The 15,181-nt window shown below is 44.9% G+C and overlaps 1 long non-coding RNA gene across 1 annotated transcript; it reads left to right on the forward strand.

Annotated features, from left to right (window-relative positions):
- The first annotated feature begins 4,591 nt into the window (after positions 1–4,591).
- Positions 4,592–12,883, forward strand: LOC140208621 (uncharacterized). The gene is made up of 3 exons (XR_011888846.1): positions 4,592–4,735; positions 7,860–8,006; positions 12,794–12,883. It is a non-coding gene; the product is annotated as an uncharacterized lncRNA (long non-coding RNA).
- Positions 12,884–15,181: the final 2,298 nt, after the last annotated feature.

Here is a 15,181-nt window from a genome sequence, read left to right on the forward strand (position 1 = left end):
CCCTCCCTCCCTCCCTCCCTCCCTCCCTCTCCTCCCTCTCCTCCCTCTCCTCCCTCTCCTCCCTCTCCTCCCTCTCCTCCCTCTCCTCCCTCTCCTCCCTCTCCTCCCTCTCCTCCCTCTCCTCCAGCCCCACAATCCTCTTCAGTCTTCCAAATATGGCTGTAAATCGAGAGCTTCCTGAAAGTGTCTAGACAAATAGCTAGGTGGTTTAGAAAACATATAGCATGCCTGCCCTCATTGCCCAGGCATTGAATATAATAGTCACATTGTAAGGCCTCATTTAGAGTATTGTGTGCGATTGAGATTATAGACTTGGATTTTCAGAAGTCCTTTGACAGGGTACCGTGCACAAGGCTGCGAAACAAGATAAGAGTCTGTGGTACTTGCATGGGCAGAAGAACAGCTGTCTGGCATGAGCCAGAGAGTGGGGATAAAGGGGCCTTGTCGGGGTGGCTGCTGATGACTGGTGGAGTTCTGCATGGGTCAGTATGCAGACCATAACGTTTTACATTTCACCTTACACATGAATAATCTGGATGATTGATGGCATTGAGGCCAAATTTTCAGATTAGATTAGATTATGAGGACACATAGTCCTTTTTTATTGCATGCATTAAGAAATGATACAATATTCCTCTGGTGTGATATCACAGAAACACAAGACAAATCAAGACTGAAAAACTGACAAAAACCACATAATTATAACATACAGTTACAACAGTGCAAGCAATACCGTAATTTGATGAAGAACAGGCCATGGGCATGGTAAAAAAAAAATTCAATGTCTCTCGAAAGTCCCATCATCTCACACAGACGGTAGAAGGAAGAAAACTCTCCCTGCCATGAGCTTCCAGTGCTGCAAACTTGCCGATGCAGCACCCTGGAAGCACCCGACCACAGTCCGACTCTAAGTTGTCTGAAAACTTCGAGCCTCCGACACCGAGCACCGAGCACCATCTCTGCCGAGCACTTCGACCCCGGCCCCGGCCGCCAGCAACAGGCAAAGCCGAGGATTTGGGGCCTTCCCTCTGGAGATTCTCGATTGCACAGTAGCAGCGGCAGCGAACCGGGCATTTCAGAAGTTTCTCCAGATGTTCCTCTGTGCTTCTCACGTCTGTCTCCATCAAATCAGAATTGTGCACGGCACCCTATTTGACAAATACGATATCATTTCACCGGAGAGGCCACGCGTGCTGCGTCGCGCCATCTTCTCCTCCCGCCTCCTGGTACCAAATTGTGGAATGCTTTGCTAGCACTAGAAGTATGGGACACTTTCAGGCTGCCTCCAGGACATCTTTGGACTGTGTTGGTCATTGACGCAGATGGCGCGTCTCACTGTATGTTTTGATGTTCCGCTCTACACGTGACACTTCTCCGAGGATTGTCATCTTATGCTAGTGAGGAGGCGTTGTGAGATCCCGAGAGTGATGCCGTCTGGAGTTTAGCTCCTGGTAGGGTGGCCCTTGCCAGTATGGTCAAGGAAGAGAATCCAGACAGAGAGCAATCCACCCGAGACCTCACTGGAGGAGCTGGTGGAAGATGATGACACCTCTGGACGCTGACCCCGATCTGTCAAGGATTGTGTGGTGGCTGCCCGTGCATCGACCTCCCCTTGTTAAACGAAGTTACACACAGAATTCCACCCTTATATCCCGAAATATGAGAATCCCGGATCGGCCTCTACAACCACCTGAGGACCCACCAATACACAACAACCCCTCAGGAAAACATCATACTCCACTCGAGTGATCGCACTGTGTACAAACAACAAATGAAGCTAATCTTTAAAATCTTCAATCTTTAAATTAATGTAAGGGATGTGCAGTCATTATTTAAGGTGCGGGATTCAGAGGTCCCTGAGGCAGATTATTTATTTGTCCTCACCTGCACATCTCTAGATTTTATGTGGGTGAGATCAGTACAGGATGTTTTCTTCCTGTGTACATAACCTGGGGTCTTGTCGAAACTGATTTCAATTGAGTAATCTACCTGAAGAAATTGCTTAATGTATGATGGTTATCAAGTCACACTAGGGCCTGCAGCTTTTAGCTTCAAAATTATCAAGTACAAAATGAATTAGAATCAGAATTAGGTTGATTATCACTGACATATGGCGTCAAATTAGTTCTTTTGCAGCAGCAGTACGGTGCGATGGTTCCTTAAGGTTGTTATAGCCGGGGGTGGTAATGGGGACATATCAGCTCCCACTACCTACTAAATGCTCCCAATGGTGTGCCTCTCAAATAGCCTCTGACAGCCAAGTCCAACTCAATCCAGTGTGGTTTAGCTGCTCAACCCATGGAACAGTTTCAATCTCAGAAGAGCCAAAGGCGAGTTACTGGCACCTTAAAACCAGTCGCTTTGGGCAGATGGGGCTCATCAGCCGTGGTTGGCAGCTTACCTAGGAGAAGGAAAACTCTGATCTCAAACCTCTGCTGCCTCGCGGCTACACCTACTCACGGGGAAGGCTTTGGCAGTAAACCTCGAGGGAAGATCTGTAGCTGGAGTCCCTGAGGCAGTCCTACGTTGAGCTCAGTGCTGACTGGCAACTCCTGCGACACTGCTGGTGCCGAGCAGCACCAGCCTCTGCCTTTGAATCCCTTTGGTTTCGCCAGCTGGGTGGAGAGGGGGAGCCTGCTACATGGGCGACAGCTTGCTCTCCATAGTGTACTGTCCAGGCTTGCGAATCGCATAGACGGCTGGGACGCAGCTTCCATGGTCAATCCTGACCAACAGACAGCCTCAGTGACAGTGCATACTGAGAGAAGTACAAATATAAACAAAGAGTGCAAAAGGCAAAAGTGGGTCCGTCTACACTGGAACTGGAGACAGTGATCCACTGTTATATTAGTTCACCGTTAACCCTGGACGTAAGCTGCTTTCTGGTCCAGTCATAGACCTGTGCATTGCCAAAACTCTAGGATTATTATTATTTCGCACAGTGCTGAAGAATTGATGTATAATTTATGTTTAGTGTACCTATATGCCTGCGATGTTGCTACAGGCGAGTTTTTCATTGTATCTGTAACTCACTGTACCTGCGCATACGTCAATAAACGCGTCTTGACTCAAAAACACAAAAGATTCTCCAGATGCTGGAAATCTTGAGCAACTGGATTCATTTCAAGAGGCCTAGAATACAAAGGCAAGGATGCAATGCTGAGGCTTCATTAGGGAATTGGTCAGACCACACTTGGAGTACTGCGAGCAGTTTTGGGCCTCTTACCAAAGAAAGGATGTGCTGGCATTGTACAGACTGCAGAGGAGGTTCACAAGAATTATCCCAGGAATGAAAGGGTTAATATCTGAGGAGTGTTTTATGGCTCCTAGCCTGTACTTACTGGAATTTAGAAGAATAAGGTGGGGGATCTTATTGAAAACTATCAAATATTGAAAGGTCTGGATAGATTGGATGTGGAGAGAATGTTTCCTATAGTGGGGGAGTCCAGGACTGGAGCGAACAGCCTCTGAATTGAGGCACGTCCATTTAGAACAGAGGTGAGAAAACATTTCTTTAGCCAGAAGGTAGGAATCTGTGGAATTCTTTGCCATAGACAACTGTGCGGTCCAAATCACTGGGTATATTTAAAGCAGAGGTTGATAGGTTCTTCATTAATCAGGGTGTCAAAGGTTACGGGTAGAAAGTAGTAGAATGGCGTTGAGAGGTAATAAGTCATCCATGATGTACTGGCAGAGCACACTCGATGGGCCAAATAGCCCAATTCTGCTCCTAGCTCTTATCATCTTATGGTGTTATGGTCAACACACACAAAATGCTGAAGGAGATCAGTAAGTCAGGCAGCATCTGTGGAAAGGAATAAACAGTCGACATTTCGGGCCGAGATGTGAGAGATGCATGAATATGCACTGATGGGTAAGATGTGTTCATCAGTTCTAATGAAAGGTCTAAACTTAAAAAGTCGACTGTTTATTCCCTTCCATAGATACTGCTTTACCTGCTGAGTTCCTCTGGCATCTTGTGCGTGTGACTTGACTCGAGACTGGCAGAATGAAGAATCTTGTTAATCACTGTTCGCTGATGACAAATGTAGGTGAAAAGTCATAGGAACTCTGATAATAATTATCCATTTCCTGTTGTTTTGAAACAACCTCCCTTATGATTGAGAAAGTGGGGAACAAAGAGATGTTTGACAACAGCTGGATTGGACTTAGATTTGGGAAGTCTTGTGTGGTAAACTTTACAAATACCTCCAATTCCTGCCAGCCTTACACATCGGATTCAAAGAAGCTTGCTATGAATTGGTTGCAGGCCCTGTTACAAACTCTGGACTCCCTGTGTTCGTTTTAATTGGAGTTCTTGGGAAAAGTCACAAGGAAGAATGACATTGTGATTATGTTACCAGAGAATTTCAGAGCCCTCGTCTGAAGATCCAGAGACACAAGTTCAAGCCCAGTCTCATCTTCTGCAAAATTTAAATTCAGATCCTTTAATGAGGATGTGATTGAAACTGTGTTCAGTTCTGATTATTTCACTGCAGGAAGCACATGGAAGCTTTAGAGAAGGTGCAGAGGACATTAACCAGGATGCTGCCTGGATTAGAGAGCATGTCTTATGAGGAAAGGTCGAGTGAGCGAAGGTTTTTCTCTTTGGAGTGAAGAAGGATGAAAAATGACTTGATAGAGGTGCAAGATGATAGGAGGCATAGATCCAGCGGACAGCCAGAGACTTTTACCCAGGGAAGAAATGGCTAATACAAGGGGGCATAATCTTAAGGTAATTCATCATCATCATGATCATCATCATTATTCCCATGTCATGTGACCTGGGCGATCATGGTCTTCCATCTGTCTTTAATCTGAAAAGTCCTAATAAGCTCTCCAAAACTTTTGCCTGTCCATCCCTTGATGTAACCCATGAATGTCATGAGCTGTCGACCGTGAGCTCCATTAATTTTTCCTGTCACTGCAAAATGTTCAAGCTTCTCTTTCCTCAGTACATATCCCAGAAATTCCAGGGGGAAAGACATCTTGATCCTCTGGCTGATGAGAAATTTCTGGGTGTTGAAATTAGCATAGCATTCTACAGTCTGTGAGAATTAGGGGTGACCTTAATGGTTAGAAGGAATCTTTTCTAATTGCTCTATAAAAGCCTGGCTGGACAACACCTGCTGAGGGACTGTTTATTCCACTCCATAGATGCAGCCTGACCTGCTGAGTCTCTCAAGCATTTTGTGCGTGTGGCCTTGCAGTATTGTGTTCAGTTCTGCTCACCTCATTACAAGAAGGACGCAGAAGATTTAGAGAGGGCACGAATGAGATTTGCCAAGATGCCTCCTGGATTGGAGAGCATGCCTTATGAGGAAAGGCTGAGTGAGCTGAAGCTTTTCTCTTCGGAGCACATGTGTGTAATATGATAAGGGGCATAGATAGAATGGAAAGTCAGCACTTCTTCCCAGGGCAGCAATGGCTAACGCAAGGGGGTATCATTTTAAGGTGATTGGAGGAAAGTATAGGAGGGATTCAGAAGTAGAGTTTTTTTTTAATACAGCAAATGTTAGGTGCATGAAATCCCTGCCAGGGGTAGTGGTGGAGGCAGATACTTTAGGGGCATTTCAGGGATGCAGGTTAGGCACATGGATGATAGAAAATGGAGGGCTATGTAGGAGGGAAGGGTTTGATTAATCTTGGAGTAGGTTAAAATTTCCGCACAACATCATGGGCTGAAAGGCCTGTATTGTCATGTAGTGTTCTGTTTGATGTCCTATAATCTTTTGATACTTAATATTCAAAGCACTTACCAGTCTTATCTAAGTATGTTATTAAACAAGAAGCTCCTGGGGTCAATTATAAACACAAGAGATTCTGTAGATGCTGGACATCCAGAGAAATACGTACACAATGTTGGAGGAACTCAGCAGGTCCTGACCCTTCTTCAGGACTGGAAAGGAAGGGGGAAGATACCAGAATAAAAAGGTGGGGGGGGGGTGCAGAAGAGGAAGGAGGATAGCTAGAAAGAGATATGTGAAAACAGGTGGGTGGGAAAGGTAAAGGACTGGAGAGGAAGGAATTTGATAGGACAGGAGCGTGGACCATAGGAGAAAGGCATGGAGGAGGGCATCGGGGGAGGTGATGGGTGGGTGAGAAGAGGTGAGAATCCAGAGTGGGGAATAGAATAAGAAGGGATGGTGAGGAAGGAGAAGTCAATGTTCATGCCATCAGTTTGGAGACTACCCAGATGGAATACAAGATGTTGCTCCTCCACCCTGAGGGTGGCCTCATCAAGGCACAAGAGGAGGCCGTGGACCAACATGCCTGAATGGGAATGGGAGTAACCTGGGGTTAATGTTTACATTTAGTCATTTTATGTTACCAATTACAATTCCAATTTCCAATTCCCAAGCCTTTTCAAAGTCTCCAGCAACTTATACTTATCTAAGGACATAAGGAAGGAGGGAATGAGTCAGCTAGCTGTGGGGACAAGGCAGGAGATTGAGGCTGAGAGAAAAATTGGATCAGCCATGAAGAAATGGTGGAGCAGGCTCAATGGGCCAAATGGCCCAGCTCTGCTTCTATATGGTCTTATGGTCTTTGTGGGAAAGGAGTACAAGGATGTCACAGGAGGATAACTGGTAAATTGGATTATTGTAGTTACATGTCCTGAGGAACAGAGAGAAACATTGTTTTACATGACACGTTATCTCATCACATCGATACATTGAAATAGTGCATGGAAAAACTAACAGGGTGCAGAAGACAAAAGATTCTGTAGATGCTGGAAATCCAGAGTAACACATAGAAAATGCTGAAGGAATTTCCCATCCCCTTGTTCCTCTCTCATGTTACCTCCTTGTCTGCCCATCGCCTCCCTCTGGTACTCCTTGTCCCCCCGCCCACCCCACCTTTCTTCTTTCTTCCATGGCCTTCTGTCTCTTTCACCAATGAACTTCCCCGCTCTTTCCTTCATCCATCCCCCTCCAAGTTTCACCTATTGCCTGGCATTTCTCTCTCCCCTCCCCTCACCTTTCAAATCTCCTCTTCAGCTTTTTTTTCTCCAGTCCTGATGAAGGGTCTTGGCCCAAAACGTTGACTGTACATTTTCCCCTCATAAATGCTGCCTGGCCTGCTGAGTTCCTCCGGCATTTTGTGTGTGTTGCTCGGATTTGCAGCATCTGCAGACTTTTTCTTGCTTGTGAGCTGAAGGAATCAGGACCTGATTAAGGATCTCAGCCCGAAACGTCGACTGGTTATTCCTCTCCAAAGATGCTGCCTGACCTGCTGAGTTCCTCTAACAGAATAAAGAGTTACAGATACAACAGTTCCAGAGAAAGTGCAGAGCGGGTAGACAATATGGTGCAAGGCCATGATGAGGTAGATTGTGAGGTCATGAGTCTATCTCATAATCCTAGGGGACTGTTCAATTTTCTTATGCAGAAGTGGAGAAGATGTCCTTGAGTGTGGTAGTATGTGCTTCCAGAATCTTGATAGAGGTATACAAAATTGTGAGGGTATGGAAAGGGTAAATGCAAGCTGGCTTTTTCCACTGAGGGTGGCTAAGACTAGAACTAAGGGTCATAGGTTAGGGATGAAAGGTGAAACCTTTAAGGGGGACCTGAGCGGGAACTTTTTCACTCAGAGTCTGGTGTGAGTGTGGAACAAGTGGAAGTGGTGGATGTGGGTTTGATTGCAACATTTAAGAGATACTCGGATAAGTACATGGATGGGCGGGATACAGAGGGCTATGGTCCAGGTGTGGTTGATGTGACTAGGCCGAATAACCATTTGTTGCAGACTAGATGGGACAAAGGGCCTACTTATGTGCAGTAGTGCTCTATCTGTATGGATGGCATACAAAGCAAAGATTTTTATTTTACCTCTGGTGAATTATATCTTCCCTGTAGAGAGATGACCAGAAGTACACAATGCTTCAAGTTCAAATGGTGCTACATCTTGACCAGGGGATGACCAGCAGGCTAGTGGAGGGAAGGAGTGCCTTACACCTCCTACGGTGGAGATGTATATCCACCGGGCCACCCATTGTACCCAAGGTATGGAACTCAATACACTTGGAACTCAAAAGCTTTGTCAGGATGTTTTTTGTAGAAACTGAAGACAAAAGAATAATCTTTGTTATTCAAGGCATTGGATTCAAGAGTCAAGAAGTAACGTTGCAATTTATAAATCTCTGGTTAGGCTACATGTGGAATATTGCATCATTTCTGGTTGCCAGAAAAGAAAATATGTTTTGTTTTTTTAATTAGAGATACAGCATAGCAACGGGCCCTTACAGTCAAATGAGTGCACACCTCCCAACTACACCCATGTGATCGATTAAAGTACTAACCCACACATCTTTGAGCACCCAGAAGAAACCTATACGGCCATGGCGAGAACATGCAAACTTCTTACAGACAGGGGCTGGAATTGAACCCAGGTGGTTGGTGCTGTAATTTATTTTTCTATTGAATGCAATCGTGAACAATAGCCAGATCAGAAACGCTGATCAAGTCAACTAGTTCCCAAAGAGAACTCTGATAGGCCAGTCCGCTACTGCTCAGCGCTAGGACACAAAAAAATCATATGTACAATTAAGAAACATTACAAAATAGTAGAAATACTGGAGTCATGATGATGTCTGCTGGAGAGAGACATTTATACACATGCATAATTCAAAGAGATTGAAGGATAAGGTTGCAGGGTGACAAAACGTGGCAGGAGCACTTGGGACTCTTATAGCGTGACACTAACTGCTACACTACGGTGCTGCCCCAGCATAGTGTGTGGAGGCTTTGGAGAGGGTGCAGAAGAGGTTCACAAGGATACTGCTTAGATTGCATAGGATATGCTATAATGAGAGGCCCGACAGACTAGGGATGTTTTCTCTGGAGCGGCAGAGGCTGAGAGGAGACTTGAGAGAAGCTATAAACTTATGAAAATTCAGCTCTTCCCCCAGGGTCAAACTGTGTAATACTAGAGGGCATGTGTTTAACGTGAGAGGGATCAAGTTCAAAGGAGAAATGCAGACAGCGATACGTGTGCCAGGAATTTGCAGCCTGGGGTGGTGGTGGAGGTGAATGAGGCCTTTAACGGGCCTTTGAGTGCATGAATATGCAGGGACAGAAGGGTGTGGACTATGTCAAGGCAGAAGAGATTAGGTGTCATTAACTTGACACAACACTGTGGGTCAAAGGGTCTGTTCCTGTTCTTGTGCTGTTCTATGTTCTAAAGTCTATGTTTTACATTCTAGGTTCTGTGTCCTGTCTTCTGTGGTCTATGTTCTATAAACCATAAGACAAAATGTCAACAAAATAGAGAGAGAACAGAGGAGATTTACTAGAATGTTTACCTGGGTTTGAGCACCTGAGTTACAGAGAAAGGTTGAACAAGTTAGGTCTTTATTCTTTGGAGCGTAGAAGGTTGAGGGGGGACTTCATAGAGGTATTTAAAATTATGAGGGGGACAGATAGAGTCGACATGGATAGGCCTTTTCCATCAAGAGTAGGGGAGATTCAAACAAGAGGACATGAGTTGGGAGATCAGGGGCAAACGTTTAGGGGAAACGCGAGGGAGAACTTCTTTACTCAGAGAGTGGTAGCTGAGTGGAATGAGCTTCCAGCAGAAGTGGTAGAGGCAGGTTCGATGTTGTCATTTAAAAAAGAATTGGATAGGTATATGGACGGGAAAGGAATGGAGGGTTATGGGCTGAGTGCAGGTAGATGGGACTAGGTGAGAGTAAGCATTCGGCACGGACTAGAAGGGCCAAGATGGCCTGTTTCCGTGTTGTAATTGTTATATGGTTATATGGTTATAGGAGCAGAACTAGGCCATTTGGCTCATTGAGTCTGCTCCGCCATTTCATCATGCATGGCTGATCTAATTTTCCTCTCAGCCCCAATCTCCTGCCTTCTTCACATATCTCTTCATGCCCTGACCACGTTCTAAGTTCTGTGTTCTATGTTCTGTACTCTAGGTTCTGTGTTATATGTTCTGTGTTCTGTGTTCTAAGTAGATTATTATCAAAGTCTGCATGCTGTATACAACCCTGAGATTCATCTTCCCACAGACAGCCACGAAACAAAGAAAACCATGAAATCAACCCATTCAACAATTGTTCATCCCAGTTTGGCAAAAGAATAAATCAAGGAAGGTAGTGCACCCGTGGCTGACAAGAGAAATTAGGGATAGTATCAATTCCAAAGAAGCAGCATACAAATTAGCCAGAGAAAGTGGCTCACCTGAGGACTGGGAGAAATTCAGAGTTCAGTAGAGGAGGACAAAGGGCTTAATTAGGAAGGGGAAAAAAGATTATGAGAGAAAACTGGCAGGGAACATAAAAACTGACTGTAAAAGCTTTTATAGGTATGTAAAAAGGAAAAGACTGGTAAAGACAAATGTAGGTCCCCTACAGACAGAAACAGGTGAATTGATTATGGGGAGCAAGGACATGGCAGACCAATTGAATAATTACTTTGGTTCTGTCTTCACTAAGGAGGACATAAATAATCTTCCAGAAATAGTAGGGGACAGAGGGTCCAGTGAGATGGAGGAACTGAGCAAAATACTTGTTAGTAGGGAAGTGTTGTTAGGTAAATTGAAGGGATTGAAGGCAGATAAATCCCCAGGGCCAGATGGTCTGCATCCTAGAGTGCTTAAGGAAGTAGCCCAAGAAATAGTGGATGCATTAGTGATAATTTTTCAAAACTCGTTAGATTCTGAACTAGTTCCTGAGGATTGGAGGGTGGCTAATGTAACCCCACTTTTTAAAAAAGGAGGGAGAGAGAAACCGGGGAATTATAGACCGATTAGCCTAACGTCGGTGGTGGGGAAACTGCTGGAGTCAGTTATCAAAGATGTGATAACAGCACATTTGGAAAGCGGTGAAATCATCGGACAAAGTCAACATGGATTTGTGAAAGGAAAATCATGTCTGACGAATCTCATAGAATTTTTTGAGAATGTAACTAGTGGAGTGGATAGGGGAGAACCAGTGGATGTGGTATATTTGGATTTTCAGAAGGCTTTTGACAAGGTCCCACACAGGAGATTAGTGTGCAAACTTAAAGCACACAGTATTGGGGGTAAGGTATTGATGTGGATGGAGAATTGGTTAGCAGACAGGAAGCAAAGAGTGGGAATAAACGGGACCTTTTCAGAATGGCAGGCAGTGACTAGTGGGGTACCGCAAGGCTCAGTGCTGGGACCCCAGTTGTTTACAATATATATTAATGACTTGGATGAGGGAATTAAATGCAGCATCTCCAAGTTTGCGGATGACACGAAGCTGGGTGGCAGTGTTAGCTGTGAGGAGGATGCTAAGAGGATGCAGGGTGACTTGGATAGGTTGGGTGAGTGGGCAAATTCATGGCAGATGCAATTTAATGTGGATAAATGTGAAGTTATCCACTTTGGTGGCAAAAATAGGAAAACAGATTATTATCTGAATGGTGGCCGATTAGGAAAAGGGGAGGTGCAACGAGACCTGGGTGTCATTATACACCAGTCATTGAAAGTGGGCATGCAGGTACAGCAGGCGGTGAAAAAGGCGAATGGTATGCTGGCATTTATAGCGAGAGGATTTGAGTACAGGAGTAGGGAGGTACTACTGCAGTTGTACAAGGCCTTGGTGAGACCACACCTGGAGTATTGTGTGCAGTTTTGGTCCCCTAATCTGAGGAAGGACATCCTTGCCATAGAGGGAGTACAAAGAAGGTTCACCAGATTGATTCCTGGGATGGCAGGACTTTCATATGAAGAAAGACTGTATGAACTGGGCTTGTACTCGTTGGAATTTAGAAGATTGAGGGGGGATCTGATTGAAACGTATAAAATCCTAAAGGGATTGGACAGGCTAGATGCAGGAAGATTGTTCCCGATGTTGCGGAAGTCCAGAACGAGGGGTCACAGTTTGAGGATAAAGGGGAAGCCTTTTAGGACCGAGATTAGGAAAAACTTCTTCACTCAGAGAGTGGTGAATCTGTGGAATTCTCTGCCACAGGAAGCAGTTGAGGCCAGTACATTGGCTATATTTAAGAGGGAGTTAGATATGGCCCTTGTGGCTACAGGGATCAGGGGGTATGGAGGGAAGGCTGGGGCGGGGTTCTGAATTGGATGATCAGCCATGATCATAATAAATGGCGGTGCAGGCTCGAAGGGCCGAATGGCCTACTCCTGCACCTATTTTCTGTTTTTCTATGTTTCTATGTTTCAAGGAAAAAACATCACCCCCCCGATATGCACAAAATAAATCTCGCAAATGGCAAGAAGAACATCAACTCCCCCTGCGCAAAAAGCAAACCACGCAAACTGCAGCAAGAAATAAAGAGTAAAAATACAGAAAATAAAACTCAAAAGTGAAAGGGTCCATATTCAGTTCAGCTCTGTGATCACTATCTGCAGGCCACCCCAATTCAGTCACCCAAAAGAGCAAAAAAAGCAACAGAGGAAGAAGTGACAGGAACTACAGTCCAATCCACAATCCACAGGCCCAGAGCTTTAGTTCCATGTCCTATACTCTGTGTTCTAGGTTTTGTGTCCCCTATGTTCTGTGCTTTAATTTTTGTGTTTTATATTCTATAAAAAAGCCATTAGGCCCACTAATCTGCAAAACATCACAGAGTTTAATCCTACAATCTTGTTCGTCTGTCTGTTGTCTCGGAGATTGCAGCCTCCCAGGCTACCTCTGGGTATTGTATAAATGTGCTGAGGGTGTCAGGTCCTTCACATTCTTCCCTTCAATCATCCCCTAACAATTAAGCTTCAGATCTCAAAGATACAACAGTTTCTGTTTTCTCTGTGTTTTATTGCTCACTCCTATTTTATCTTCCTGCGCCAGTAGGGAAGGTACTGCTGACCATCGTCACCACTGTGAGCCGTGATAGCCGACACGGAGCTGAGTGTCTCTTACGTGATTGTCATTTCCCTGTGAGGGGAGGGGAAGGTTGGAGAAGAGAAGTGCTGGGGGTCTGTGAGTCAGAGACAATTTCCAGCACATGCTCTTGCAGTGACAGAGCACAGGATATTGCACAGCGAGTGATGAATCTGCTTCGGAGCGCACAGGAGGCTTCCTGACTTGAGCAACAAAGATTTAAGGAGCTGTGTCAGCTGAGAGTGATTCAGAGTTTCCATCCATTAAGGCTTCCCGGATCACCTTTGGACAGCAGCCTTCATCCTACGGTGTCCACGGCAGCAGGACCCTGTGCGGCAGGTTGTTACCTCTCAACTGACCCTCGTGTGCTGCATATAATCCTCAGTGCTGGAACTGGGCCAACGTTAAAAGTATGCTCTGTTCCTAGGTGTCAATACTACCACTTTGAACAGAAATTCAACAGAAACATGATTTTTACATGAGGTGGGGTGGGGTGGGGTGGGGGGCTTCCTGTCTGCCAGGGAACTAAACGTACAGCGGCAGCAATTTGAAAGCTATTTACCATCCCCAGAAATTATTTCCCTGACTGCTTCTCCCCAGGGAGGAAATGGGCAGGGTTGGCTCTGAGCCACTAACTTCTCCCCACTTCGTAAAGTTAGGAGCATTTTGTTGAAAATACAACTGAAGTTTATTGGATTTTTTTTTACTTCACAAGCCATTGATTTGTTTCGTAATTTACATCAGATCAAGGTCAAAGTTCAAAGTAAATTTATTATCAAAGTACCATATACTACCCTGAGATTAATTTTCTTGCGGGCATTTACAGGAAGATGAAATAAAGAAAAACTATACATAAACAAAGACTGACAATGCTCAAAATAAGACAAATTGTGCAAATCAAACACTGCTGAGATCATGATTGCAAGGAGTCCTAGAAACTGAGCCTGTAGGTTGTGGAATCAGATCTGTGTTGAGGGGACTGAAGTTATCCACAATGGTTCAGGATTGTTCGATAATTGAAGGGTAATAACTGTTCCTGAACCTGGTGGTGTGAGCCCTAAGGCTCCTGAATCTCCTGCCCGACGGTAGAAGTGAGGAGAGTGTATGCCCTGAATGGTGGGGGTTCTAGATGAATTATGAACTATGAAATTGCTCAGACTTGAGGCACTATTATGTGCTGTCAGCCTATAAATGGTTAAAGGTCTTGTCACATCTCTTTGAATTGTTGGGAGATTTCCTCATTACTTGCATTTCACTGTAAAGGATTCTCAGCAGAGTGATACCCCTTTTATGTTCCAGAGAACAGTCCACAGACAGACCATCTGAATGTTATTACTGGCAAGATCTTTCATTTTCAATGCCGTAGCCTTCTCCTTAATAAATTATGCTGCGACCCTCCCTATCCAATTTCTCCTACTCTTTGAAAATTCCTTTAACCCGTTCTGGTCTCTGGTGAAGCTGACTTATTTAAACAAAACACAGTTTTTCACCACAGTAAAACTCAGCTTTATAAACCTCTTTACTGTGTTGCATTGACAAATGCATTGGTGCTGCTTCATCAATTTCATCAACTTTGCATCCAACTTCCATCCTGCCCTCAAATTCACTTGGTTCATTTCTGACACCTCTCTCCCCTTTCTCGATCTCTGTTTCCATCTTGGTATAAAGCTTCCAATTCCGACAGTTATCTTGACTATACCTCTTCCCACCCTGTCCCTTGTGAAAGATGCTCTTGCCTTTTCTCAGTTACTTCATCTCTGCCGCATCTGTTCTCAGAATGAGCCTCTCCTTTCCAGGACAACAGAGATGTCCTTCTTCTTCAAAGAATGGGGTTTGCCTTCCTCCACCATTGATGCTGCCTTCACCCATCTCTCCTCTATTTCCCAGACATCTGCACTCACCCCATCTTCCAGTTGCCTTAACAGGGATAGAGTTCTTCTTGTCCTCATGTATCACCCAATGACCCTTTGCAGCCAACACATTATTCTCTGCAACTTCCACCGTCTTCAATGGATCCTACCACCAAATACATCTTTACCTCCTCCTCACTCTCTGCTTTCTGAAGGAATCGCTCCATGATTCTCTTGTCTATTCATCCCTCCCTACTAATCTCCCTCCTGGCATGTATCCCTGCTACACCTGGAAATGCTACACCTGCCCATTCACTTCCTCCCTCACCTCCATTCAGGGCCCCAAACAGTCCTTCCAGGTAAGGCAACAATTTACCTGAGAATCTGCTGGGGTTGTCTATTGTGTCCAGTGCTCCTGATCCATCCTCTTCTACACTGGTGAGACCTGACGTAAATGGGGGAAGAGCTTTGTCGAGCTCTTCCACTCCATCTGCCAAAAATAAAATTT

Source organism: Mobula birostris, chromosome 2 (genome assembly GCF_030028105.1).
Source record: "Mobula birostris isolate sMobBir1 chromosome 2, sMobBir1.hap1, whole genome shotgun sequence".
Classification (NCBI taxonomy): Eukaryota; Metazoa; Chordata; class Chondrichthyes; order Myliobatiformes; family Myliobatidae; genus Mobula; species Mobula birostris.